At 42.5% G+C, this 27271-nt stretch overlaps 1 non-coding gene across 1 annotated transcript; it reads right to left on the reverse strand.

The window, feature by feature from the left end:
- Positions 1-3197: 3197 nt before the first annotated feature.
- Trnai-aau lies at positions 3198-3270 on the reverse strand. The gene has a single exon. It is a non-coding gene; the product is annotated as a tRNA-Ile (tRNA).
- Positions 3271-27271: the final 24001 nt, after the last annotated feature.

Genomic DNA, 27271 nt, shown 5'->3' on the forward strand with positions numbered 1-27271 from the left:
GCTTTCCTTTCATGTCCCTCGACTCTTATAACTACCGTCTGGTTTCTGTACAAATTGTAAATATCCCATCTCCTTAAATTACCACCTTTTTTGCAGTTTCTTCATTTCTAATCTACAGTTCATAACCAATAGATTGTGGTCAGATTCCACATCTGCCCCTGGAAATGTCTTACAATTTAAAACCTGGTTCCTAAATTTCTGTCTTACCATTACGTAATCTATCTGAAACCTTCCAGTGTCTCCAGGAATCTCCCATGTATCCAACCCACTTTAATGATTCTTAAAACATGTGTTAACTATGATTAAGTTATGCTCGGTGCAAAATTCTACCAGGCGGCTTCCTCTTTCGTTCCTTATTCCCATTCCCTACTCACCTATTACTTTTCCTTGTCTTCCTTTTGCTACTATTGAATTCCAGTCCCCCATGACTATTTCATTTTTGACCTGTCATGGGTGGTAAAATACCAATGGTTATAGGGTTCAGAAAAGACCCATTTTAGGGTAGGGAAGACAGAAAGAAAGCAAATTTTAAGAGAGGTTAGAACTGAGACAAACCTACAGTTTGAGAAAGAAATCAAAAAACATAATTCCAGCTTATTACATCAGCATAAACAGCTATTGGTTAAGAATTTTCAACAGTCAGCAGATATTTTAACTCTACCCAATTTTAACTCAGTTAATTTGAAATGTCAGCTATCTTTATTGAATCAAAATATTCGTGGACTGAGAAACAAAATTAATGAATTAACTATCTGCATAGATGAATTAGAGTCTTCAATCCCAGCTGTCATAATCTGCCTCTCTGAACATCATGTGACCACTGGTATAGAACTTTTAAGTGTTACAGGGTTTAGGTTAGGATTTCACTTTTGTAGATCAGAAATGGAGAAAGGAGAAGTTGCCACTTTTAAAATGTATCATACCCCAGATAGGCTACTAACTATAATAGTAAGTAAATGAAACCACTTGTATCTCAAAGGATTGATAACTAACCACCTACGATTTCTGAGATAAGTACCTTCATACCTAAACTGTATGCACATTTCTGTAGTGTACGCAGTCTTTTGATATTATTAATGAGAATGTGGCTGATACCGTTCTTACTTAACAGTCTGAAGCTGCATGACAGTTAGAACCATGGTAAGCAATGTATTGTGAAATACAGATAGGACATATCCATCAAAATTCATCGCGTTTTAGTAATGTTAGGCTCACTTTCAAAATCAGAGATATAAAATAATAGAACTACAGAGAATTTCCTGTTGTATATACACTGATTAGCTAAAACATAATGACCACTGCCCACCGCGAGAGTGATTGACGCAGTAAACAAAGAATTTAAGTGGAACAGAGACGAATGGGTTATCATTATAGCAAAGATACGCACCGCAGATGCGGATATCCACTGATATAAGCGGTTTTCACAAAGGGCACATCGTTATAGCAATGCGGCTGGAAAGGAGAATCTCTGAAACGACGAAGCTCGTATCCTGTTGGCATACTACTGTAGCGAGCACCTTTACAAAGTTGTTGAAGCATAGTGAAATAACGAGGACGTCTTACGATACTGGACGACGACGTCTAATCACCAAACGTAGAAGTTCGTGGATCCACAACGGTGTAAGCCAGGGCAGACAGCGATCTGTGGCAGGTCTGACGACGTAGTACAATGGTGGTGTAGACAAACAGCCCCAAGTTCATTGTTGAATACGGTTCTTCACACCACACGACGCCTACGTGTTCCTATGTGAACCCAGAGACATCGTCAGTTATGATTACAGTGGGCACTGCATCACTGAGTTTTCACCGATGGTTAATAGAAAAGTTTTGCCTCTAGAATGAATCGCATTTATTGTTACATCAGGTTGCGGTTGTATCCTTACACACCGTCATCCAGACGAGTGGCGCACGAGACATGCACCGTCCCATAGATTCAGGAGGGTGAGGGCAGAGTTGTGCTATGGCGCACATTCAGTTGGACTTCCATGAGGTCTGTGGTGGTAAACGAAGGCTTCATGACAGAAGTGAACTAAGTGAACTTTATTGACGATCATCTCCATCGCTTTATGCTTGAAGTGTGCCCCTACGGCGATAGCATCTTCAAACAGGATAAGTGCTCTTGTTGCAAGGTTATAATTACGCTACAATGGTTTGAGGTGCACTATAGAGAACTCAAAGTGACATCTTGGCTGCAAATGCGATTGAACTGTAGGCACTGTAACACGTATTGGGTGCCAGCTGCTTTAAGTCCACTGATGTAGCGAGCAGGTAGCAGGGTGTGAACTTGGGTTCTGGACGAGTCTCACACTATCTTGTCTTACATCCCGTCAATCTGGGACACTCGAGAGTACAAATGAGCTCCCTATGATGTCCATATATTTTTATTTTGTATTGCATTTCATCGTATTGGGCTACAACTCGAATCTTTATTGCTCCTCAAAGAATGTATTACTGAATGTCATGCGATTTATTCATTTGACAGACTTCTTTCATTGCGTATTCTCTCAAACACCTTCATGTATAAATTTACTTGTCGTCATTTGTCCTACTTCTTTCCTTCTGTTCTGAAAGTCTGGTTTTCTTTTCCCAATATTTCAGCCATATAAACTACTGGAGAGCGGATGTATGGCTTAAAAATCACATTTCGATGGTTTGGACTACGTTATTCATCGACTTTCTTCGTACAGTCTTTACATTCTCCCTACCAGTAAAAATTAATTAATCCTCTAGTCGTAGTACATCTTGAACCGGTCCTCGACTGAATCTCCAGTCACGATAAAGGATCACACGTGGCCCGGCCCACATGAATGAGGAGTTCCGGAGTGTGCCATCCGCCAGTATCTTGTTTACGAGGGGGTCATGCTAGCAGTGCCTTCTCTAGTTCGTCAGTTGGTGTTGTCTCTCTTCGAGATAAGAGCTAGTTAGGGCTGTGCGGTGTCGCTCTAGCTAATGGATACGTAGCTGCCGTTTAATGACCGAGGCAGTGCACCTTGGATAGGACCGATCATCGTGCATGCTTCTCGAATACCGTCCATTAACGTTGGCCTTTGTGTAAGATCGGGCAGGCCCAGCATCTACTACTTGCGGATTGTGGATGTAAGTTGAAGGGCGAGAGGGGAACAAAGGAAAGGGAACGAATCACTGTTGTCAGCTGGATCGAGACATACCGCGGAATGAACGGCGACGAGTGAAAGTGTTTACCGGACCGGGATTCGAACCTGGGATCCCCTGCTTATTAGGCAGGTGCGTTAATCACTGCGCCATCCGGGACACAGCGTTATCGCCACTGTGCGGACTGTCTCGGCACGCCTCAGGGAAGATTCACATTACCATCGAGCGCCACCTATCCGCAGTCCCTGTCCATCTCCTCCTTGTTTGCTCTCCGAGATTCCCTCAGGAGGTCGGACGTATTTGTGTATCCGCACTGAAGAAGACTGATCCATTGCCCAGCTAGGCCAATCAGATTATATGATTGCATGATATCTGTTCTTTCGGACGTGTCCGAAATGGCGATCGTTAAGTTTGCGTGTAATTAATTTTGGCTTGCACTGGGAGAAGTGGTTCACTTATTTGCTCGATGTCGCGGTGCATTTGGTGAGTTTAGTGTTATGTTTGTAACTGATCATACTTTCTCCTGTAACGGCTAATCAAGGCGATAAGGTTTCGATTGTTTCTTCATGACTGTGTGTTGAAGTAAGCCTTAGCGCCTCTCTGCAACCAAAAGTCAGTTGAAGGAAAGAAGGCAGAAAACAAGAAACCGGAAAAGAAGCCTTGAAGAGAAAGAGTGCCCTCAGTATTAATCTCGGGGGTGCTGAAGAAATGACAAAAGAAAAAAACGTTATGATGAATTTAAATTGTATCTTCTGAAAATTATGTTTCTCTAAGTTCATTTACCTTTTTCTTATAATCTATGAAGGCTAGAATTGTGATACATTCAACATTTATTTCTGTAAAGTTGGTATACTACCTCAGTAGTAAATTTTAAGAATTATGAGTGTAAGCTGAGATGTAGAGCAATGTGCTAGGAATTTTCATTAATTTTATGTTATACTTAGAGATTTATAATTAAAAGATTATTAAAATCCCTCTGTTAGATATATTCGAAAAACCTCATGGGAGAAGCATACTATATACAAAGATATTATACAGAGAACATTTTGTAGACATCTCTTGAATAGTTCTTGAGAAAAAGTACAAACAATATATTTTGAAAATAAAACTTGTAAATTCCATAAAAAGTTAAATAGATGAAATCCTTAGAATTTAGTATGTATGTTAATTTCATGTGAGGCATGGAACAAAATTTCATTGTGGATTTGGTGCAATTTTTTAAATCGCGTGTGTTTTTCATTGACTTCCCACCTTAAAAGTCACAGCAGTTCTTTTAATAAGGATTATATGGCTCATTAACTGACTGCTGAATTTCAGTAACGTGGTTTTTTCATTAAAGAAACATTGAGTAAGTTCTGATTCATTTAAAGCAGTTTTCTCGTTTTCGAACTGTAGCGTTATTGACCATTTCATCTGTTAGTGTCATGCTCTGTCATATTCTCTATGTACGTTTTTGATTTCTGCTGAGCCCTGTATATGTCACTGTATTTCTGGAGGCAGCTGTCAGGATGGTCATAGGCGTCACTTGAGAGTTGCATGTACACCATCCGTTGTACATGCAACGCCAGTTATCACAAGAATATGTTGTAAATTGTGCAAGCTGTGATACGGACTATTTGTTTGTTGTAACTTAACAGATTTATTTGTGAAACTTCCTGGCAGACTGAAACTGTGTGCAGGACCGAGACTTCAACTCTGGAGGTCTTGAGTTCGAGTCTTGGTCCGGCACAGATTTAATCTGCCACGAAGTTTCACATCAGCGCACACTCCGCTGCGGAGTAAAAATTTCTTTCTAGATTTATTTGTAATTCATTGATAAATAAATGCGCGGTATTTGTGTAGCCTCTGGGATTTTATCCACTATGCTTCCACTTCCAAACTGAATGCAGTCGGCTATTTAGTTCAGTACCATTAAACTAACGGCTCACATCCTTTCATAACGTTATCATTTCTGAGTTGTTCGTGTAGAGCGTGTGAGCGCTTCTCAGGAGATGACTGAGAAGCACCTGATGTGGACAGACATATTTGTTGTTAATATGCTTTATTTGCAACCATAAAATTAAGCAGCGTGTTTGCATCAGTCGTATGACTGGCTGGGAGTGCTGACACTCTGACCTGAGCGTATTAGCAGTGATGCGCTTATATAAGTTTCCCATGGACGCACACGGTCTCGTACAATATTGCTACCCATGCATTGTGGTAGACGGCTACTTTCTAGAGTTATTAAGGATGATGGGGCAGCAAAGCCGTGTCTGGTAGCCATACTTGGTAGGCCTGCCCAGCAGAAATTCCCCAAGTGATAACCATTAAAACTCAAAATCTAGACAGGTGAACCCAGTATTCGTCCTCCATGGTGCATATCTGGCTCGTCCCACCTTTATACCTTGGGTCTACAAGGCGACGGCAGTCTGGGGCCTGCCAGGGGTCTGGGTGGTCAGACAGAAGTTGTTTGTATCACGGAGACAGCGGTGGTGGTGGACGCTTAGTCATAAATATGTTGTTGACTGGTATATGCTGAGTTTCATGACATCATTTCGTGTACCACTGATGACATATAGGCCATGGTAGTTTCAATACAGCTGTCTGTAATGACCACAGGGTATGGCACAAAAGATTCCCAAATGGCTGTCGGTGTGTTGGGGGTGTTACTCGGTGTGGGAGGGGGCGGTACATGAGTGGTACAGAGATAGACGATTTGTTGTCAGCAGCTCAGTGTGTTAGCGTGGCTGCTGGTATCAGCTAAGGCGTTGATACAGTTCTGAACACTGGCTATGGTCTATGCCACTACATTTCCCCCTCATTAGGAAATCATGCCCACCAAAAGGCTACCTAAGCCACTAGCTGCAATGTAAACTCTATACACCTTACATCCTCCTGCGCCAGTCCAGAGCAATCACTTACTGAGTAGCTTTCGTTTCTGTGTGTTCTTAGCACCTTTCGTATGTGCAACGACCCGCACTTGCCATTATCAATTACGGTTTCTAGGTTCTGTTCCTTGCTCTATTTTACTTCACTCTTTGAGGCTGAGTCACCTCTTCACTGGTGTCAACACAACCTGTATGGACCCACAGGTCGAAAGATGCTGGGGTGCGGTCTGAGCAACTCTATATCTGAGGAGGCAGTAGCCAATACCTACAGTCAATAGTAGTAAGCAGGCAGTTGATGTATTAGATCCTACAGTGATGAATGAGTGATGATGTTCATTACGATTTTTTTTTCATGTGGTCGAGCAGATATGCCATGTATGTGTGTATAATCTGATCCGGGTTGGTGAAAGTCTCTGGTCTGCCATTTCGTATAAGTATGTTAGGTTTTCTATTCTATAGCACCCACATGAATAAATTTCAGTATACATAATTTGCAGTTACATCTGTCCAGACTGCCACTAGATTTTCCTATGATGACCAAGATTTTAATTGTATTGATTTAGCCCAGTCGTTTGCAGTCCGAATGGCATTTGACGACTCCAGCAGTGACCAGGTGGAAGCATAAATGCTGTTTTCGTTTGACACACTGGTGCTATCTTTATGTAGCGATACCACTTTGCAAGTCCATGGTAGCAAAGCAATGGCAATCTCCTATATTGTACAATGTTTCTGAAATGTAAGGCTTCGGGTAAGATCGGTCTTTCTTCTTGCGGTCGTTCACTTAAGTCACGTGTGTTTTGAGGAATGTAGCTCAGGTGTGAATTTTTGCATACATATTTTTTTCCTTAGTTTCAGTGAAATCAAATGATCATATGGCATTATTGGCAGGGAGATGATCTGCAGGTTTTTCAGCTGCCTAGGGCAAGTCTTTCTGAAGTATCCTGAACTTGGAACCCCTCTCTGAGAAATATGAGCATGTAGATCATACTCTGTATTTAAGAACACAATCAGTACAACACAAACTGTCTTCTTTGTGCGTCACAAACAAGTAACAAACTTTGTAACTAGGTCCTAATGGGAAAATAAGTTCACAACTAAATGCAATACAAGTCTTGGTTGACGAAACAACACTATGTGAGCTTCTACAGTCAGAGTCTTTTCTCTACTAGTTTTTACTTCTAAATGTTTAAGTTCTCACTCTCCTTGAGCATAGCATATTGGAATAGACAAACACTAAAGTAGCTATCTGTATGACTTCACAGTTTCTACAGTCTTGCCAAATGAGTCTTACAGAATACCAACAGGCCCCCGAGCACCTTGGCGAGGTCACATGGCAGCGAAGGCGGCGTGCGGTAGAGGCGGCGCCATGTCTGGAGCAGACTTGTCTTTGCTGGCCGCCTGATCGGCCCGGGCGCCGTCCTAAATACCCACACGGCGGAGGTACACGTCCACCTGCTAGTGACATTAGCGAATGCAGCAAAGGATCGTGGTAGCGACCTCTCTCGCTGATTTAAATCCCTCTTTGCTTTGCTCCAGAGCACGTGAAGGCCTTCTGCAGATCTCGCTGCAAATGGCGGAGGCAGAACGTCGTGTAGTCGCAGTATCAGAGCTGGATATCAACCCGACGGCGGTGTGTTGCAGAGTGGATTCGGCGCCTGGCGGCTTTTGCGACACGACAATTTCTATTTGATGTCACTTCGATGACTGACATGTCCTTGTGTCAAAGATGAGATCAAATGATTAGGATGTAACAAACACCCACTCCCTGGGTGAAGATAATTTGTGACTCAGCTGAGAGTCAACGTAGAACCCTGTCATTTAGAGGCAGCAACGCTAACCACTATACTACAAGCTGCAGAGGCTATTTACAGTGACTTAATGTGTTAAACATTTAGCTTGCAAATACGACTTAATCCTTTCGCACTTAAATTGTTAATATAGGCAGTTGTCTTCCCTTTTTCGTCTTGTGATCTTCTGTAATTTTCATATAAGAATACAACACAGCACACACACCACTTAAATATTTTTATGTAGGCGTTGGAATAAATTTACATCTGACTGTTATGATAGGTTTGGTGCTGGTATGGTAGTAAATAAAAATTTATTTTATCAGTAGTTTTGGCGGTTTTGAAACATGACAGCATTAGTCTACAATATGTGTACAATCATGAGCCATACCTAAGAGGCGGATCCTGTGTCGTTCAGAAAGCACTTATACCTCTTCTGCGACTTGGATGCCTTCCAACTTTGTCCTCGCCACTGACTTGACGGTCTGCTGCAGGATATGTAAGAAGCGCCATTCCTGCAATGGTGGTTGTGGCCCTGTCATGAGCATCTGATACTGGAGACCTCATTTATAAGGCCATGTTTCCTACGAGTCCAGCATCAAGAGCATACCATTTGTACTTCGATTTTCATACGTTGATTAAGGCGAATGGGTGGACAGTTCTTTCCGGAAGGACACGACCTCTTTCTGTTTGACATGAATTGCGTTCATCTATTAAATTTCATAGTACTTCGCCGTTCTCAGAATGAGTCAGTAACATGTAGGATTCACAATGAGTACAAAAAACGATTCTGTAATCGTACTGAATGTTAAATAAATTATATTACGGTTAACGGTAAGTTATGTGCATAAACAGCATTTGTATTATCAAACAGTGTCTAAAACGTAATTTGTTCTCGTTGGAGAAGGAAAAAAACTATGAGTATAATGACTATTATTACGAAAATTTCGTACTACTCATGGGGACATGTGATCGTCACTGTGCGCGGATGACACGCTGCCTTACGCTTCTAATAAAAGTACGAAACACTTTGCCAATGTGTTGGTAGAACGTCAGCAATAGATTAGTGTACACATCAGTAATCAGTAACTCGACGTTAATTAGACCTTTATGTCGATTGAAAATTTTTATTACCTACAACTGAATTTTTTACGTTGGAAGGTAATTAACAGTTGAATATAGGAAACATGCGAGCGAGCGCGTGCTTGGGTGTGTGTATGTATGGTTGTGTGTGCTCTAATGCCAACTAAGTTTCACTGGGTAGAATTTCCTGATCTGTTATACAGGCGTGTCCATTGTTTAACGCATGATTCAGTCACTAACTTTTCGCCTCCTAATGCATCCGCAGAGACTAAAAACTCAGTTCACTACGCTCTTACAGCTCACCACCATTAAGAGATGAAAGATTGGCCTCTGAAACATGTCAGACTACAGCGAATCACCAAGGATATACAGACTTGACGTGAAAATTCTATTGCATGGTCGGTGGTAACACTGTTTCCAGTGTCAAATAAACATAAAGAATCCTATTCCTCACCAGAGAAAAGAATATGTAATCTGTCCGTTATTTTCTTTGTCCCTACATGAAGCCGTAATATCATTTTGTGTTCTCACCAAGCCTGATGTGTGCAATTTCTAATTGATGAGAATAATTGGATGCTGAAAGAAATTTAAAACTCAGCTATATTTCGCAAGTTACGCTTTCTGATATGCACTGAGGGAACTTATTATTCGCACTTTCAGATTTTAATACCGTTAGTAACGATCTTTTGTCTGCTACCATAGCTGAGTGTTTAGTGTGGCTGGCTACCATATTGAGGATTGGGGTTCGAATCCCGGAACCGCCGGAAATGTTTCCTTGGTGGAAGATCTGGAGCGGTGTGGACTTAGGCAAGTGATACCAGCTGAGGAGCAGCTTGTCCGAGTAGTGGCTGCTCCAGGTCAAGAAAACTTATATATTCAGGGAGAACTGGCTAGAGCACTGCATCCGCGTGGCGAAATCACAGGAGCAGCTCATTCTGGAAGCACGGGCCCGGATGTTTCCTCGCTCGGTGCACATTATTATTCTTCTCTATTTCATCGACCAATAGAGGTTTACGATCTGTAACCCATGGTTTATTCTCAGTTGCCTTCCTTGTGCCTATGTCTGTCTCTCTCATATTTGTGTTTGCCGTTTTTAAAGATATCCACAAATCTCTAACTGCGCTGCCTACCCAGATGTCCCTTACCGCAGTATCTACATCCTTAGCGAACTTCAAACGCGTCTCGTCGTTCCTCGTTACTTCGATATCCTACTTTGTACCCAACTGATTCGTTCGGACGACTCTCTTAAGCATCAGTCTACTCTCCACCATTACTAAATTGTGATCTTTGTCTGCTATATTTACACATGGTTACGCCACGCTGTGAACCAGCTGGAACCTTCCCGTACCTCCTTGTCTTTTCCAAGTATACCTCCTACTTTTGTGATTGTTCAACAAAGTATTCGCCGTGACCATCTGAAATTTATAGCACAATAGAATACGCCTTTCTCCTCTCTCCTTCATACTGCCAACTCTATATTCGCCCATGACCCTTTCTTCTATTCCTTCCCCTACAACCGCGTCATAGTATCACGACTATCAGATTTTCGTCTCCCTTAACACACTGAATTCCCCTTTCAGTATCCTCATATACTTCCTCTATCTTTTCATCTGCTGCTTGCAACCCTTATCCCTTCATCTTCAGCTTGCGACGTCGCCATGTATAGCTGAACTATCGTTATCGGTATTAGTTTGCTGTCGATATTGATAAGAGCAAATGTATCACTGAAATGTTCACAGTAACTCACTCCATACGCTACCTTCGATTCATAACAAATCCTGTTCCAGGTATAGCATTTTCTGCTGCTGTTAATATTATCCTATACACAGTCAACAAAATTCTTCTGGGTTTAAGACCGCATTGTCATCTATAAAAATCCAAATGTTATAGATGGCAACGCGACCTCAAACCCAGAAGAATTTTATCGACTGTGACAACGGCCGTGGAAACCTACGTTTACATTTACCCTATACTCGTCTGACCCGATACCCTTGTCTTCTTTCCGTTTCACTTCACTGACCCCTACTATATCTAGATTCAGCCTTTGCATTTCCCTTTTCAGGTTTTCTGGCTTCGCTACCACGTATAAGCTTCTGACACTCCACTTCCCGACTCGTTGGTTATTCGATCTTTTTCTCATGGTCACCTCCCTTTCGCGGTCCCCTCCGTGAGATGCGAATGGGGGACTACTCCTGAGTCTTTTGCCAATGAAGAGATCATCACAACACTTTTTCAGTTACAGTTCACATGTCTTGATATACAAATTATCTCTCTTTAATGCAGTGGTTTCTCTTGCCTTCTGCATCCTCATGCCTTTGATCATTGCTGACTCTTCCGCCTTTTAGGGGCAAAGTCCCACCCTTAGGAGAAGTGAGTGCTCTGAACCTCTGTCCACTATTCCTCCTGGAAATACCAGCTGATAAAATAATACTCACAGTCAGTCCGCTGTTAAAATATCACTGATGTTGAGACACATTTTGTTCAGAACAAATGAAAAAGATTTATTTATGCAAAGCAGCGTCACAACAGATTGTAATTGTCAATTTTCTTATAAATTTTTTATTCGTAGATTCTTCCGTCATTTCTAGGTAGATGAATTCCATAATTAAGGTAGAATAACAAATATACTTTCTGCTATTGAATTTTGTTTGCTTCTAACTAATTTTCAACCTATTGGGCCATCTTAGGAGTTAGAAATAAACAGAAATCAGTAGAACAAAAACAATTTACTTTTCATCCAACCTTAGAAAACTTCGGATTGTAACCAACAAAGCAACTTCAATCCAGACACACCGCTGGCTCTCATGGAGAAATCGAGCGAGTGAACGAACATGTCTCGGTAGCCTCAACTGCTTTGAAATGAGACAGTATGGAAGCTTGAAGTGCAGTGGGAAGCAGAGACGGGCATTACTCCAATAAATTTTTGTGTGGGCAGTCATTTGGAGACGTAGATCATTCAAACAAATTTATCCACAAATAAAAAATTTGTAACTTAAATAACGTAGAATGCCTATGTATTTTCTCCGTTTATTTCTTGTACCGAATCCTATGATAAGTGTTTGTTCCCTTCCATCAGGGCCATTTCTATTTGATACATAACTTATTAATGAATTTACATAAATGTGGAACGGTAGCTCAGTATGTTGGCACGGTAGCTCAGCGCTTGCGATCAGCAGGCTTGTATCTCTCTGTAATACAAAAAATGAAAAGATTTATCAGCAGACGTAGAGAAAATATCATGCGAAATCCTCACAAAAGCTGTCTCCCTGAAGAAAAACGGGCACAAAAAAGGAAAGAAATGGGTAGGGTGTTAGCTCCAAGCTAAAGGTATACTGTTCAGTCTGCCGTTCGTCTTGTGATTTTATCTGTTACATACAATTTCGAGGAACGTTTCTACCGTTAGGCAAGACCAGGGGGCCTCCTAGGGTGTTAATGGGCAGAAAAAATTAATTTCAAATGAAACCGAAGAAATGGAGGAAATGGGTAGATAATACGAAAAATAGTTTTCAAACGCTGCAGAACACTTACTTAATAAGTCTGTACTTACTCTGACGACAGTAAACACATTGTTCCCACCTACTTTAAAACTAAAGCAGCCGCTATTGGGTACAAAAAGGGAAACAAACGTAACCCTGATTCATCTATGTCTAGCGCTGGAGCAGAGATGGTGCGCTGGCTTGTGATAATGTTACGCCTTGATATCACACCCTCAACCTCACATTTTGATTTTGTCTCTGCAGATCATAGCCCGTGCGTCTGTTTAAATGAGGACTGTCTCCAGAAAATGAGAACGGCTGGTCACCTTAGTTTAATGGTTAAAAGTATAAGAGGTCATTTGCAATGTTGTGCTGTTGGATGTTGATGGTAGCGCTGGAATACGGTCGGGGAAGGGGGCTACTACCGATGGTAGTATAAAAAAGAGGGCGTCTCAGTTCTCGTCTACGGTGGCAAAACGGGTAGCATGGCCCTCATCGCTTCTTCCATCTCAGTCAATGACAAAAAAGGCTAACTAAACTTGTACCGTGTTGCGGAGACATGACGTGCAGGTCCCTCTCTGTCTATATGAATTGGTTCAGAGGTGTGAGGAAGCTAAGGGCACAGCACAACGTCTAATAAAGCACAGCAGTGTTACACCAAACTTGGGGTTGAGCACAGCGTTACTTTCATTACAGTGTAACTAATAAGACACAAAGATACTTAGTAAGCGGACGGTATTAGCAGTTGCATTACCGTCGTGGCCCACCTCATCTGACTGCAGCTGCCAGTACTTGCAACTGCCGCTACTTGCAAGCCGAGGTAATCTACGCAAGCAGTCAAAGTATGTGGGCAACAGAAAATCTTAATCTGCAACACCGGTGACCAAAATAGCTAACTCTGTCTGATATGTGTGTCTCGATATAATTACGCAATTCACTCGAGTTCGTAGTGCTAGAAAATCAGTCAGTGAAATAACTCGGCGCTGACATCAGGAGGCTTAAAATCACAAGACTGAAAAGTCTTTGAATTGCTGCTGGAAGACTAAAGACATTCGAAAGTATTTAGATTAACTCTGAGGAAGTAATTTGGAACAGTTTTTCTATCTGACATCCGTTTATGCAGTTACATAGAGCTGTGACATTCAAAACTTCCGGAAGTTTGGAGCTGAGTACTAGAAGTAGTTCATAATATTGTCGCACACTAGCTACATTTTTGTCGGAAAAGTGTCAAGAGACGATTGGAAGACAGTGTTTTCCCTTTCTACACCAACTGTAAATATTTCAGCAATGTCTTATCCAAGTTACAAGAACAAATAGCTCACCTGTATTGATTTCTAGTCACAGGTGTGATATTACTGTCCTTAGCAGCCATGATATCTAGTTTCAAGATTGTTTTCTCAATGCAGTAGAGTTGCAGCGTTATGCATATCTTAGAATAAGTGATGCGAGGTTCCGGTAGCAGATGGTGAGGTACCAGGAGTAAATGATACCCTTTCCATGGGAAACACCGCTAGAATCTGTGATTTGTTGCTGTGCTAGGAGGCTGATCACAAAAACGATAAATATTTCTATCATTAACAGTTTATTAACAACTCATTAAAACTCCTTGACAGTGTAAATAATAAGATCTAGCCCACATATTTCGAAATTGGTGACGAAAGCAAAAAACAAGATCTAAAGGAAAAGGCAGATGAAGATCTTCGGGTATCTTTGGAGCTCGCCTAAACGGCGAATTGGCGGTCATGGGGCACCGACACAATGTATGGCTTGGTCGGTCATATCTCAGTTTCACTAGAAATGTTAAATCTAGATCGGTTCAAGAATCAGTATACATCAGTTACTTACGATGAGACAGGAAGCTTATGAATTTATCAATGTAGTGTGACTTTCTGAATATACAGTGGATAAAATTTGTAACTTACTCTAGTGTTCCATATAATGAAGCGAATCCGACCAAAAACGGCAGTTATATTTTAAATTTCGTCAATGTACTGTTGTGATTTTGTAATAAAAATCCAACATGTTATTGTAATAAATTTTATAATGATATTATCATGTATTATGATATTTTTAGTGTATAATTGCAGTTAGGAATTTAGTTCATGCTGATCAGTTTCACCTCCTCAGTTGGGCCGAATCCGATCACCGTTGTATTTTGTATGCAGTAACGGAATCAGACTTCCTGTGGAGTGAATCCGATGACTATTTTGCTGTATCCGTAACCAAATTTTACAATTTTTAAACTAAACAAGATTTTACAAGCGCATTAAAGGTGAGATTTTTGCTACGAAAACATTCACGAAATTCGGCAAACAAATATTAGTTTTTAGTTACTGTATGCCGTAATCAATGTGAAAAGAATTTACTCAATATCATAATCATCTGTCCGTTCAAAAATAAATTTATCTCGCCTTCGACGTGCTAGAACAACTTTCTTTCATAATTTGGGCTCTTTCTACCTCAGTTGCATCATTGGTTTCTGGAAAGACAAAAATAAACATTACCATCAAGAACTTTCTTTCTCATAAATGTTATTTTGCAGGTGTCGTTCGAAATGCTGTCAGTTTTACCAATAAAAAACCTTAACCTCTTCTTCCACAGGTAATTTTACTATGGTGAAGTCATTTTCTTTTAATTCACGCAAATCTTTATCCTTCTCATTGTCCACTTCCTCATTTTCATTTAACTCGTGCTCTTCTAGATCACTGTTAGATGCTCCGTATAGGGACAACTTGCTCGCCGCCCCGTCACTATCATTTTCATTGAAGTCGCTGAAAGCAATTGCTTTTCCTGGAGTTAGTGCTAAACGATATACTCTCTGCTGCTTTCCGTTTGTTTCATCAGAGAGAGCCTGTTTCAATTACATTTCTATGGGTGCTGTCCAAGAAACTTCTCATTAGCCGGTGCCATGTACATTGTTATGGGTTGCCTCTCGAATAAGTAAAATGACTTTGACGGGACGGAAAGGATAAACTCCTGCTTTTATGAAACCATGTGTTACATTTGATGTAGACGTGATAGCAACATTTTCAAAGTTTTATTTCAGCAACCGAGGAAATTTGGATTTTGGCACCACTCCTCTATTCGTCCTTTTGCAATCATCTAGGACATTTCCCCCAAGGAAGTTTTAAAGGTCTAAATAAGGCCACACCAAGTGGCTGACACAAATGAGTAGAATTATGTGGTAGAAGCACCGAGCTACAAAGAACACCATTACAAGACTGCAGCTAAGTGGAGGTTACAAAAGCTCGACGCATTTTGCTAAAAGCGGTGAAAGCAACAAGGCATCTCTCATATACTGCATTCTTAGAATAAATGGGATCAGTGATACGTCCTCTGTGGTAACACAGAGAAGCTTCATATAAGACACTCACGGTCACATATTTTTAAGATATACAAGGGAGGTTTGTAACAAGCTACACACTTATAATACAGAAAGAAATGTTGACGAAATCTGGTCACGCGTGTCGAATGATAGGAACTTTATTTTGAATGTAATCTGTGAAGTTAACGTGGGATTACTACCAATTATTTGTCACAAACTAAAGCGGAATTATATGTGAAGACATTACCTGTTCTCGAAAGAACAGATACCATTGATGATCGTGCAGCTTAATTATCATTTATTCAAGAGAAGCTGCATGGTCATCAATGGTACCTGTTCTTTAGAGAACAGTTACCGTCTTCGTGTATAGTTAAATGGCTACCCGGCCATTGACCTAACTCTCAGCGGAATCGTGACCTTAGTGTGAGCGAGTAATGAGTGGATGAGCAAATATCTACACTCCTGGAAATTGAAATAAGAACACCGTGAATTCATTGTCCCAGGAAGGGGAAACTTTATTGACACATTCCTGGGGTCAGATACATCACATGATCACACTGACAGAACCACAGGCACATAGATACAGGCAACAGAGCATGCACAATGTCGGCACTAGTACAGTGTATATCCACCTTTCGCAGCAATGCAGGCTGCTATTCTTCCATGGAGACGATCGTGGAGATGCTGGATGTAGTCCTGTGGAACGGCTTGCCATGCCATTTCCACCTGGCGCCTCAGTTGGACCAGCGTTCGTGCTGGACGTGCAGACCGCGTGAGACGACGCTTCATCCAGTCCCAAACATGCTCAATGGGGGACAGATCCGGAGATCTTGCTGGCCAGGGTAGTTGACTTACACCTTCTAGAGTACGTTGGGTGGCACGGGATACATGCGGACGTGCATTGTCCTGTTGGAACAGCAAGTTCCCTTGCCGGTCTAGGAATGGTAGAACGATGGGTTCGATGACGGTTTGGATGTACCGTGCACTATTCAGTGTCCCCTCGACGATCACCAGTGGTGTACGGCCAGTGTAGGAGATCGCTCCCCACACCATGATGCCGGGTGTTGGCCCTGTGTGCCTCGGTCGTATGCAGTCCTGATTGTGGCGCTCACCTGCACGGCGCCAAACACGCATACGACCATCATTGGCACCAAGGCAGAAGCGACTCTCATCGCTGAAGACGACACGTCTCCATTCGTCCCTCCATTCACGCCTGTCGCGACACCACTGGAGGCGGGCTGCACGATGTTGGGGCGTGAGGGAAGACGGCCTAACGGTGTGCGGGACCGTAGCCCAGCTTCATGGAGACGGTTGCGAATGGTCCTCGCCGATACCCCAGGAGCAACAGTGTCCCTAATTTGCTGGGAAGTGGCGGTGCGGTCCCCTACGGCACTGCTTAGGATCCTACGGTCTTGGCGTGCATCCGTGCGTCGCTGCGGTCCGGTCCCAGGTCGACGGGCACGTGCACCTTCCGCCGACCACTGGCGACAACATCGATGTACTGTGGAGACCTCACACCCCACGTGTTGAGCAATTCGGCGGTACGTCCACACGGCCTCCCGCATGCCCACTATACGCCCTCGCTCAAAGTCCGTCAACTGCACATACGGTTCATGTCCACGCTGTCGTGGCATGCTACCAGTGTTAAAGACTGCGATGGAGCTCCGTATGCCACGGAAAACTGGCTGACACTGACGGCGGCGGTGCACAAATGCTGCGCAGCTAGCGCCATTCGACGGCCAACACCGCGGTTCCTGGTGTGTCCGCTGTGCCGTGCGTGTGATCATTGCTTGTACAGCCCTCTCGCAGTGTCCGGAGCAAGTATGGTGGGTCTGACACACCGGTGTCAATGTGTTCTTTTTTCCATTTCCAGGAGTGTATTACGAACATTACGTATGTAGATTGTGTACAGTTGGGAATGTGGGTCTGACGGGAAGGGTACAAGGGATAAGTCCCTACAGTCGTGCTATTGATCTGTGTCGTTGGTGGCTCAAATGGGTGCCGGCACGGTAGCTCAGCGTGTTCGGTCAGGGGGTTTAGTTACCCTCTGTAATAAAAAAAAAAAAAAAAACTGAGTGAACGGATCAACGAACAACTTGACGTCCGCCACGAACAAATTCAAGGAACAATATAGAACAAAATAAGATCAACAAAAAAAGATGGATAGAGCGTCTGCCATGTAAGCAGGAGATCCCGGGTTCGAGTCCCGGCCGGGGCACAAATTTTCAGCTGTCCCCATTGAGGTATATCAACAACACCTGTCGGCAACCGAGGGTTTCATTTAATTATCATATAGCGGAATTGATGATCCCTCACTTTTTGCTGAAGAAGCCAAGTGTGAAATAAAAGTTATATAATATTATAATGAAGTGAAGGCGATTTCAGGAGACAAAACTCAGTTATTCTCCTTGCCTGTCTGGAATGTATTTTAAACACTGCCACAACGGTAGCTCTTTGAGAATGAAATGAAATTAGTAACAATGTGTTTCAGAATACAAGAATAATTCTGGAAACTAATTTGAAAGAAACAAGTAGTATATTCGCTTAATAAATGACAAAGATTTCCAGGAATGTCACTGAATTTCACCTTTATTTATCATTGGCGGCATATTTTACTTGCAGATGGCTGATAAATGTCTATATTTATGTAACTGAATGAAGCTTCGAATAATATTTATTATTCACAAATAACGAATGATAATGTTTTCATCACATAAATTTTTCCCAATTATGATGGTAAGTGAAGAACATCGTAATGCCTCTTTGCAAGTGAATGCAAAAGCGTTACATCCACGTGGCAGCGAACAGGCGCTCAAGCAGGCTGTGCTGTTCGCATAGCCGTGTACCAGCGTTCACGTAGCAGTCGTCAGGGGAGGCAGCATCGGAAATCTTCGGCCACTTCCGTCAAAATACGGGAAGTACCTTCGCGCTCTCTATCGCACTCCATAGCGGCCTGAACGCAATACGGATCGGGCTAGCGCGCTTGCGGTGCTTCAATGATCGTACGTCACCGAATCCGGCTACGCCATTGACGGAGTCTGACTCGGTGGTCGGTCGGTAGCGATTGGCCCACCAGGGCCTGTAGACAGCGTTTATAATGATCGTTTACCAAAATCGAATCGATTCGTGGATCCCCACAAAAGACGCCCAGTTCTTCCGCCACAGGATTCGTATGCTATCCGGAAGATGGGAGAATGTAGTGGCCAGCGATGGGCAGTGCTATGAATCATATTTTTTTTTTGAAGTTTTTCACAATAAAGCCCCGAACTTCGAGAAAAAACCGGCTGAAGCAGAGTTCTAGTAAATTTATTTTCTGGTGCATATCTAGATAGTGATTATTTCTTACGTTATTCCGTACAACTTAAAGATCGAAACAAAAACTTATATTGACCTGCTATAACCAATAAGCCTGGTGGAGCTCTTCAAGATTACATGTGACAGCGTTGCTATTGAAGCAACAGCTGCATGTAGTTTCTCTTTGTCTGTCAGTGTTGTCAAAGTAGAGAAAATGCCACGGAGAACTCTTATAAGATGAGTGCTCTTACCCGACCTAAATTGAATTTCTTTTTCTGTTTGAATGATCTGTAAGGGAAGCGGTTAAAGTTTATTATCTGAACGAACAGTGGGTGGTCAATTACGCCAGACAATCGGCGCTCTGTTGTATCTGACAGTACCGTTACTTCATTAGGACGTTGCTAGGGGGGAGAAGCGGATAACAAAGCGACCGCTTCGTGAATGCCGTTCGCGTGGTAATTGCCGAAAATCGACGCCACTCTGTGGGTCGTGAAGCCTCTCGTTATCCAGTACCTGCTGGAGGTGTGCGGGGGCAGAGATACTTATTGCAGTGCGTTCCAAGCGACGGCGCCATAATTCATGGAGTGGCGCACAGACGTTTCAATTGGGCCCGCATCAGGCAATTACTGCTGTCCCCGATGGCACAATTGGGCCGATATCTGTAATTACGGTGGGAGGGTGCATAACGTGCCACAGTCGTGCCGGGGATACTCCCACGTGCCTGCGTTAACGCCTGCTACCTCGCCTGTCGTAAATTATGGGTATCAGTCGCATGGCGCGCCTTGTCTGAAACAATTTACTACTTGTTCTTGTGCACAATAATAAACTTCATCGGCTGTTTATCCTCGCATCTACAATCTATCTGCTGTCCTTAGTTAACAATTTATTACCACGTCGCTGCTCATCGTAGTGGAGGTACGTTTCTCCTATCGACAACTTCACGGACTCCATTCAGAATATACATGGACAAATACAGTTTCCCAAGCACATTTTGCCATCCACTTGCTTTGTCTGGGATGTACAGGTATAGCGCTCCCATGGATATTTTTGACAACTAATTCTAAAATATACAAACTATATGGATTTTTGTTAAAAGTGAAACATTATCCTGATACTAGAAACAGTGATGAAATCTGTATTTATGAACATTTAGTAAATATTTCGTTTATGGTTAGTAAACACTATGACAAGGATATGTACCAGAGAAACCAACATTTCATTCCAGACTGCTATCATTTATGATACACAATCGTGCGATAAGATTACGGCGGGGTTCTGCTGGTCCTGCTCTCTTTTGCTGTTGTCTAGTCTATTTGTTCGCTTGCTATTGGTCTGACGTACTGGATGTGAGTAATAGCAAATTGCTGTAATCAAGTCAGTTATCCTGTTAAATTTGAGATATTCTGAAACACAGACCTAGCGTAAATGTGATTATATGTTTACATTTATAGAATTTGTCACATTCATGACTTTTCAGTATTTTTAGCAAAGGTTGCTGCGGAAACAAACGTAACAACGCTGGGCTGTTTGTTGTCCGCCACTACGCGAAAATTTTCATTTTCGGCGATTATTTATGAAACAGCACAACTTAAATGCACAGGCAGTTATATTATCATTCCAGAGGAGCTCTGATATCTCACTATAGCGAATATTACTCTACAAATTGTATAGAACTAATGTAAGTGAAAAGACCACAATCGATAAGGGCTTGAATCCTAAGGTAAAATAATTCATTCTCAGTTTATGCTGGTGTACAAGTGAAAGACATTGAACCTTAACAACAATAACGATTTATGGAGGATATTTTACAGTATTGAAACTGTGTTTATGTGGTGTCTAATTAATACGTTATGCGCGCGTAGAAACAGACGTTTAACGTCACGAGATTGCTTTTCTTGCATAGACAGATTCAATTATTTTCACTGGTGCCGGAATACTTCTAAAGACTTAAACTTCAGTTACTTTCAGCATATGAATTCCTGAGTAGAAAGATGAATAGATATTATTTCTGTGGCCTGTGTGCAAATGTGTACTAACTAGAAACCACGCAATTACTTTCTCGTTTATAGATGAAATATTGAACTTTATGATGAGTGTACAACATTTAAACATTTATGAAGTACTAAAACTAAACTAAAATTCTCCCGAACAGGCTATGAAGGCACAAAGGAACCGACCGGTCGCCGTGTCATCCTCAGACCACAGCCGTCACTGGGTATGGAGCGGCATGTGGTCAGAAAACCGCTCTCCAGGCCTTGTGTCAGTTTCCGGGACCGGAGCCGCTACTTCTCAATCAAGTAGCTCCTCAGTTTGCCTCACAAGGACTGAGTGCACCCCGCTTGCCAACAACGCTCAGCAGACGGGATGGTCACCCATCCAAGTGCTAGCCCAGGCCGACAGCGCTTAACTTCGGTGATCTGACTGGTACCGGAGTTACCACTCCGGCAAAGCTGTTGCCTGTTTATAAAGTACACCACTTGCAAAAACATCTGGTGGTCATAACAATAAAAATTTCTCCTTCAAATATACAGTAACTAACTAAATAAATTGACATTGTAATTCTGTCAGAGACAGCAAAGGACTTGGAAGAGCAGTTGAACGGAATGGATGGTGTCTTGAAGGGAGGATATAAGATGAACATCAACAAAAGCAAAACGAGGATAATGGAATGTAGTCGAATTAAGTCGGGTGATGTTGAGGGTATTAGATTAGGAAATGAGACACTTAAAGTAGTAGATAAGTTTTGCTATTTGGGGAGCAAAATAACTGATGATGGTCGAAGTAGAGAGGATATAAAATGTAGACTGGCAATGGCAAGGAAAGCGTTTCTGAAGAAGAGAAATTTGTTAACATCGAGTATAGATTTAAGTGTCAGGAAGTCATTTCTGAAAGTATTTGTATGGAGTGTAGCCATGTATGGAAGTGAAATATGGACGGTAAATAGTTTGGACAAGAAGAGAATAGAAGCTTTCGAAATGTGGTGCTACAGAAGAATGCTGAAGATTAGATGGGTAGATCACATAACTAATGAGGAGGTACTGAATAGGATTGGGGAGAAGAGGAGTTTGTGGCACAACTTGACCAGAAGAAGGGATCGGTTGGTAAGACATGTTCTGAGGCATCAAGGGATCACCAATTTAGTATTGGAGGGCAGCATGGAGGGTAAAAATCGTAGGGGGAGACCAAGAGATTAATACACTAAGCAGATTCAGAAGGATGTAGGTTGCAGTAGGTACTGGGAGATGAAGAAGCTTGCACAGGATAGAGTAGCATGGAGAGCTGCATCAAACCAGTCTCAGGACTGAAGACCACAACAACAACAACTAAATAAATAACGATGAAAATAGTAGTATTTTCCACTAAGACAGTAAACTGCGCTATTGCGAATGATTCGTTCGTTTCCCAAGCTCCCTATAATTTTCCGAAGTAAATACATGTACAAATTTGAGTAATGAATTAATATAGCCGCAAACTCTTTGAGTTTGGATTTTGCACTCTACAAATGTTTTATCATTACTGCTCTCGTCACACGCCACACATCTACGAGGTACAGAAGTTCATTCCATACCTTAGGTAGCCACGTTCTGTCAACGGCCACCACAGCAGGCGTGATGAGTTCTAAGAGCTGTTCCAGTGTACTTGCTATTAGGGGTGCGTAAAAAAGGTTTTAAGGTACTCCCCATTCCCCTCCTCCCAAACAAAAAAAACAAAAAAAAACAGTAAAATTCACGAGACCTTAACACGAGTGACCTGAGGGACCTAAGGACAGAGTTCTTCAACACAACGCCCAATCCAGCGATGCGGAAGTTCGTAGTTAGGCAGCGATGAACACCGATGCTCCAATGTTGGGTTGCCCCTTCTTGCTGAAGGATTAATTTCTCATAACTAGGAGCTGTATCAGGAAACAACCAAAGCTGCAACACATCGAGGTAAGAGGAGTCCATCACAGTCTTCTCACATGTGGGAAACGGCCCGTGTAAATTAGTTTGGGAAACATCACTAAGAACATTAACCTTCCGGTGAATGATGGCCATGTGTCATAATTCCATGAAGATGTTCAGTCTGTTACGTGGGCAATATTCTTTGAAACTGCCCCTAACAAACGGGTACCTTAGAATTTCTTATGCTCATTACAACTGATCAAATAGTCGACTACTTACTGTGCATACAGCAACTGCAAACCAGAATCAGTCTACCAGTGACTCTTGTTTTTTATGGCTTTTTTCATAACTTCTCTTTTTTAGTACTGTGGAGTGACTGCACGTTTGGTAGCCTACGGGCAGCCTATTAATAGATAGGATTCCTTTTAAGGTAAGTTCGTTACCACGGAAAAATGTTCCAGAGGCGTGGCGAGGTGATAGTCTCAGATAGACGGACAAGCATTCCGTTCCTTCACTTCAAGCTCACCAGGCAGTATCTCAGACGGTGGCCTTCGGTCGAGAAAAAAGAATTCTTCGCAGATGTATTTTAACAAGATAAGAGCCCTCTAGCCAGGTGTCGCTTCCCAGACGACTGTCATAGCGTTTCTCAACAAAAAAATATGTTATACACTGAAGCGCCAAATAGTCTGGTATAGGCGTGCGATTCAAATACAGGGAAATGACTACGGCACTACAGTCGGCAACGCCTATATAAGACAAAAAATGTCCAGCGCAGATGTTAGCTCGGTTACTGACGGCTACGATGGAAGTTTCTCAAGATTTAAGTGAGTTTCAACGTGGTGCTATAGTCGACGCACGAGAGATGGGACACAGCATCTCCGAGGTAGCGATGAAGTGCGGATTTTCCCGTATGACCATTTCACGAGTGTACCATGAATATCAGGAATCCGGTAAAACATGAAATCTCCGACATCGCTGCAGCCGGATAAAGATACTGCAAGAACGTAAACAGCGACGACTGAAGAAATTCGTTCAACGTGACAGAAGTGCCACCCTTCCACAGATTGCTGCAGCATCAGCTAGTGTCAGCGTGCGAGCCATTCAACGAAATATCATAGATATGGGATTTGGGAACCGAAGGCCCACTCGTGTACCCTTGATGACCGCACGACACAAAGCTTTAATCCTTGCCTGGGCCAGTCAACACCGACATTGCACTGTTGATGACTGGAAACATGTTGCCTGGTAGGACGTGTCTCGTCTCAAATTGTATCGTGCGGATGGACATGTAAGGGTATGGAGACAACCTCACGAATCCATGGACCCCACATGTCGGTAGGGGACTGCTCAAGCTGGTGGAGGCTCTGCAATGGTCCTTTTCTCTTCTGCTTAGGCTTGGTAGAACCTGCCAAGGGATTGGGTGCAGGTCGACCTGTACTCACGTATCCGGCTTCCTATAGGTCTATACTGTGCATTTAATTGGAAATATTTTCATCCTATCAAACACACCTTAGGGCACTTCTGCTTCAATACAGCAAGTACTTGCAAGGCGAAAAGGTAGTGTAAACATTTGTACCGAAATTTTATTGGACGGAGCTGTGAAACATTGCCATTTTCAGCCAGAGAGTTCCTGAATGGTGATAAAGCAGCCACGTTATGGAGAGTCGTAAGAGAGAACACTTCTCGTTATGGTTTGGAAGATTAATGACTTCAAGCTGGTCTGCAGAAGAATAATGATGGTGGTTACTGGGCGACTGATGATCCGAAACTTAGGGTCGTCCACAACGATGATTCTACTCCAGTAGTAAGGGCAGAAAGAGACCTGAACGGCCAGCTATTATTATCGCTGCCCACCGCAGTACTTACCGAATACGGCAAGATACGCTATCGTTGCAACTGGCATTCCAGTACGGACACGATATTAGTAGACTTTCATCAGGTGCCAGTTGTTCCATTTTATTACTTCAAAGACCGCTCATATGCTTACAGTCACTTATTGTATTCGTGTATTATCTGCATAACTTTGCATTTAATGTGACCACCCTCCTGTTCAAAGGTTACAATTCACTATAAGCCCCCCTTTGTTCAAGTATTTAATGTTCAGTAGTTTATATCAGCGGGTGTCTCATGTGGTTTACTTAATGGCAATAAATTCGATTTTTAAAGTGTCCACTTCCTGCTGTTTTGGGTAAGATGATGCCTTTTCTCATTAACATGTGATGTTTCACTGAGCCACCCCTACTAATTTCCATTTAGTTAGACGTTTCCGTAGTCTGATATTATTATTTCCTTTAATTAACTTACATCATATGCGGCGTTTCACTTCTCTGTAGGTCACGAGCGAATGTAGGTCACCAGAGATGAGACTTTACCATTAAAGGGGTACGGAAAACAGCACAGCCGACACCCCACATGAGACCCACGCCCTCTTATTCTGGCGATTGACGTTTCCAGTAAACGGAAGGTTGCCTCGTCGCTGAATAGCAGCTTGGAGGCGGAGTGTTCATCCCCAAGTGCTTCCTGCATTGTGATGCAAAATCAAGGCACAGGCCATAATCTTCCGGCTGCAACTGCTGCGCAAGCTGCAGATGATACGGTCTGAAACGTAACTACAGTCGCGAAATCTTCAACATAGCATGCTGCAGTATTCGAACACCGTGGCTTGGGCAGAACCATTGATGTTTTTGCATCGCCTACGACACTCCCCCTCACCCTCTCCGTGGTTGAATACGGCACACTCGGTCAACTGGCGCTTCTCTGCTTAGTGTCTCCAAATTGCCGATGCCATGTCACAGGACGCTTTTTGCCTGGTGGTTCTCTTCCATAATTTCTTCTGGATGCATGAGGTCCCGGATATTCCGACTCATGAAAATTCTGTTCTTGATTTATTGCCCTTTTGTTAAGAGGTCGCAGTAACAACGCCAACCCGTGGATACAGTGCACACTCGGTGGTACTGCAGTTCTGTCCATGCATTTGCATGTGATACTTTGGAAAATATGGAACTCTTGAAAAAGGATGAATCGTATACAGTAATCATGCATTGTGGCAGAATTAAAAATGGGAGTAGTTGCTATCTCCCCCCGCCCCCTCACCGCCAACTTATATTCCTCACCAAGGCTTTCGTCTGATTTTCCTTGGCTGTTAGGCAAAAGCTAGATCTGTGACATAGAGGCGCACACACACACACACACACACACACACACACACACACACACACACACACACACATGAGCCGTGCTGCTCCTATCGTTGGTTCTGTTTGTTCACATAAGCTGTCGTACACCTATGCTTTTAGACGAGATCAGAAGTAACCTTAATGACATGTGCAGTGTGCTTGTATCCTTACCTTGCCCAATAGCAAACTGATCACGTCGCGATTTAGGAAGGGAACATATACCAAAGATCTAGGGGAGTCAATATCGGCTGCATGTTCTAACCAGCCCACGTCAGAGCCTAACGAATATCGCAGGAACTTCATCCTCTTAAGTTATAGCTACACATAACTGTTGCCTACATTTAAACTTGTACGTTGCTGTCTCACATACAGCTATAGTGTAGATGACACTCTCTTCTTCGAGACCACATTTTCAGCTGTCAATGAAGAACTTGATTTCGACATTCATCACTTCTTTTGGCGTTTCAGCCCTCCTGTTGCGCCTATCGCTGCACCATAGAAGTTGCCTGCATGGTGTAGAGGTGCGATAGGGAACTAGGCGAATGGTTACCTGCTCTTTGATCATGCTCCCTGAAACTGTTCCTCGTGGTCAAGTTTCAAGTCTGTTTATAGTGTCATAATCTGCCCTGCAGTCGTCTTGCCATCGACTATAGGGGCTTATCTGACGAGGTGTGATACGATGCTTAGCTATGCTATGCTATGGAACCAGGATGATAGGGATATAGTCCTCTCTTATGTTTTACACTCAGGTGGGTAAGAACGTAACGAACTATCCATGGTGTTGACAACAAAGCCACGTAGTCATAACTGGTTCATAGTCGTAGATGGAAAAAAATGGAAATCTCTTATATACAGCACACTAGCAAATGTGTCCTGGTTGTTAAGATCTACAAATTTTCTCTTAATGCAGCGGCGCTAAAATAAGGTTATGACACATTACGCAATAGAGAAACAGTAAAATAGACTCCTAAAGGGGTAGATTGTTTGCACATGGTTTGTGAAACATAATCGAATTATGTTTTTTCTAGCAAGACAATATTTGTCCATTGAAATACTTCAAGACAATATATTATACTTAAATACTATTTGTTGAATATTATCAGCCTATAATTTACTATATTGGACTTCATCAAACGTTTTGATGATAAAAGTCTAAATAAAACTCTGTAAGGAAATGGTACGTTACGTTCCTTACACGTGTGCGTAGTATTTTACAAGAAAGATAAATTTTTGTACGTGGTACGTTGATTGCCTTAGGAGATTCTGTCAGT

This window comes from Schistocerca piceifrons, chromosome 4 (assembly GCF_021461385.2).
Source record: "Schistocerca piceifrons isolate TAMUIC-IGC-003096 chromosome 4, iqSchPice1.1, whole genome shotgun sequence".
Lineage (NCBI taxonomy): Eukaryota > Metazoa > Arthropoda > Insecta > Orthoptera > Acrididae > Schistocerca > Schistocerca piceifrons.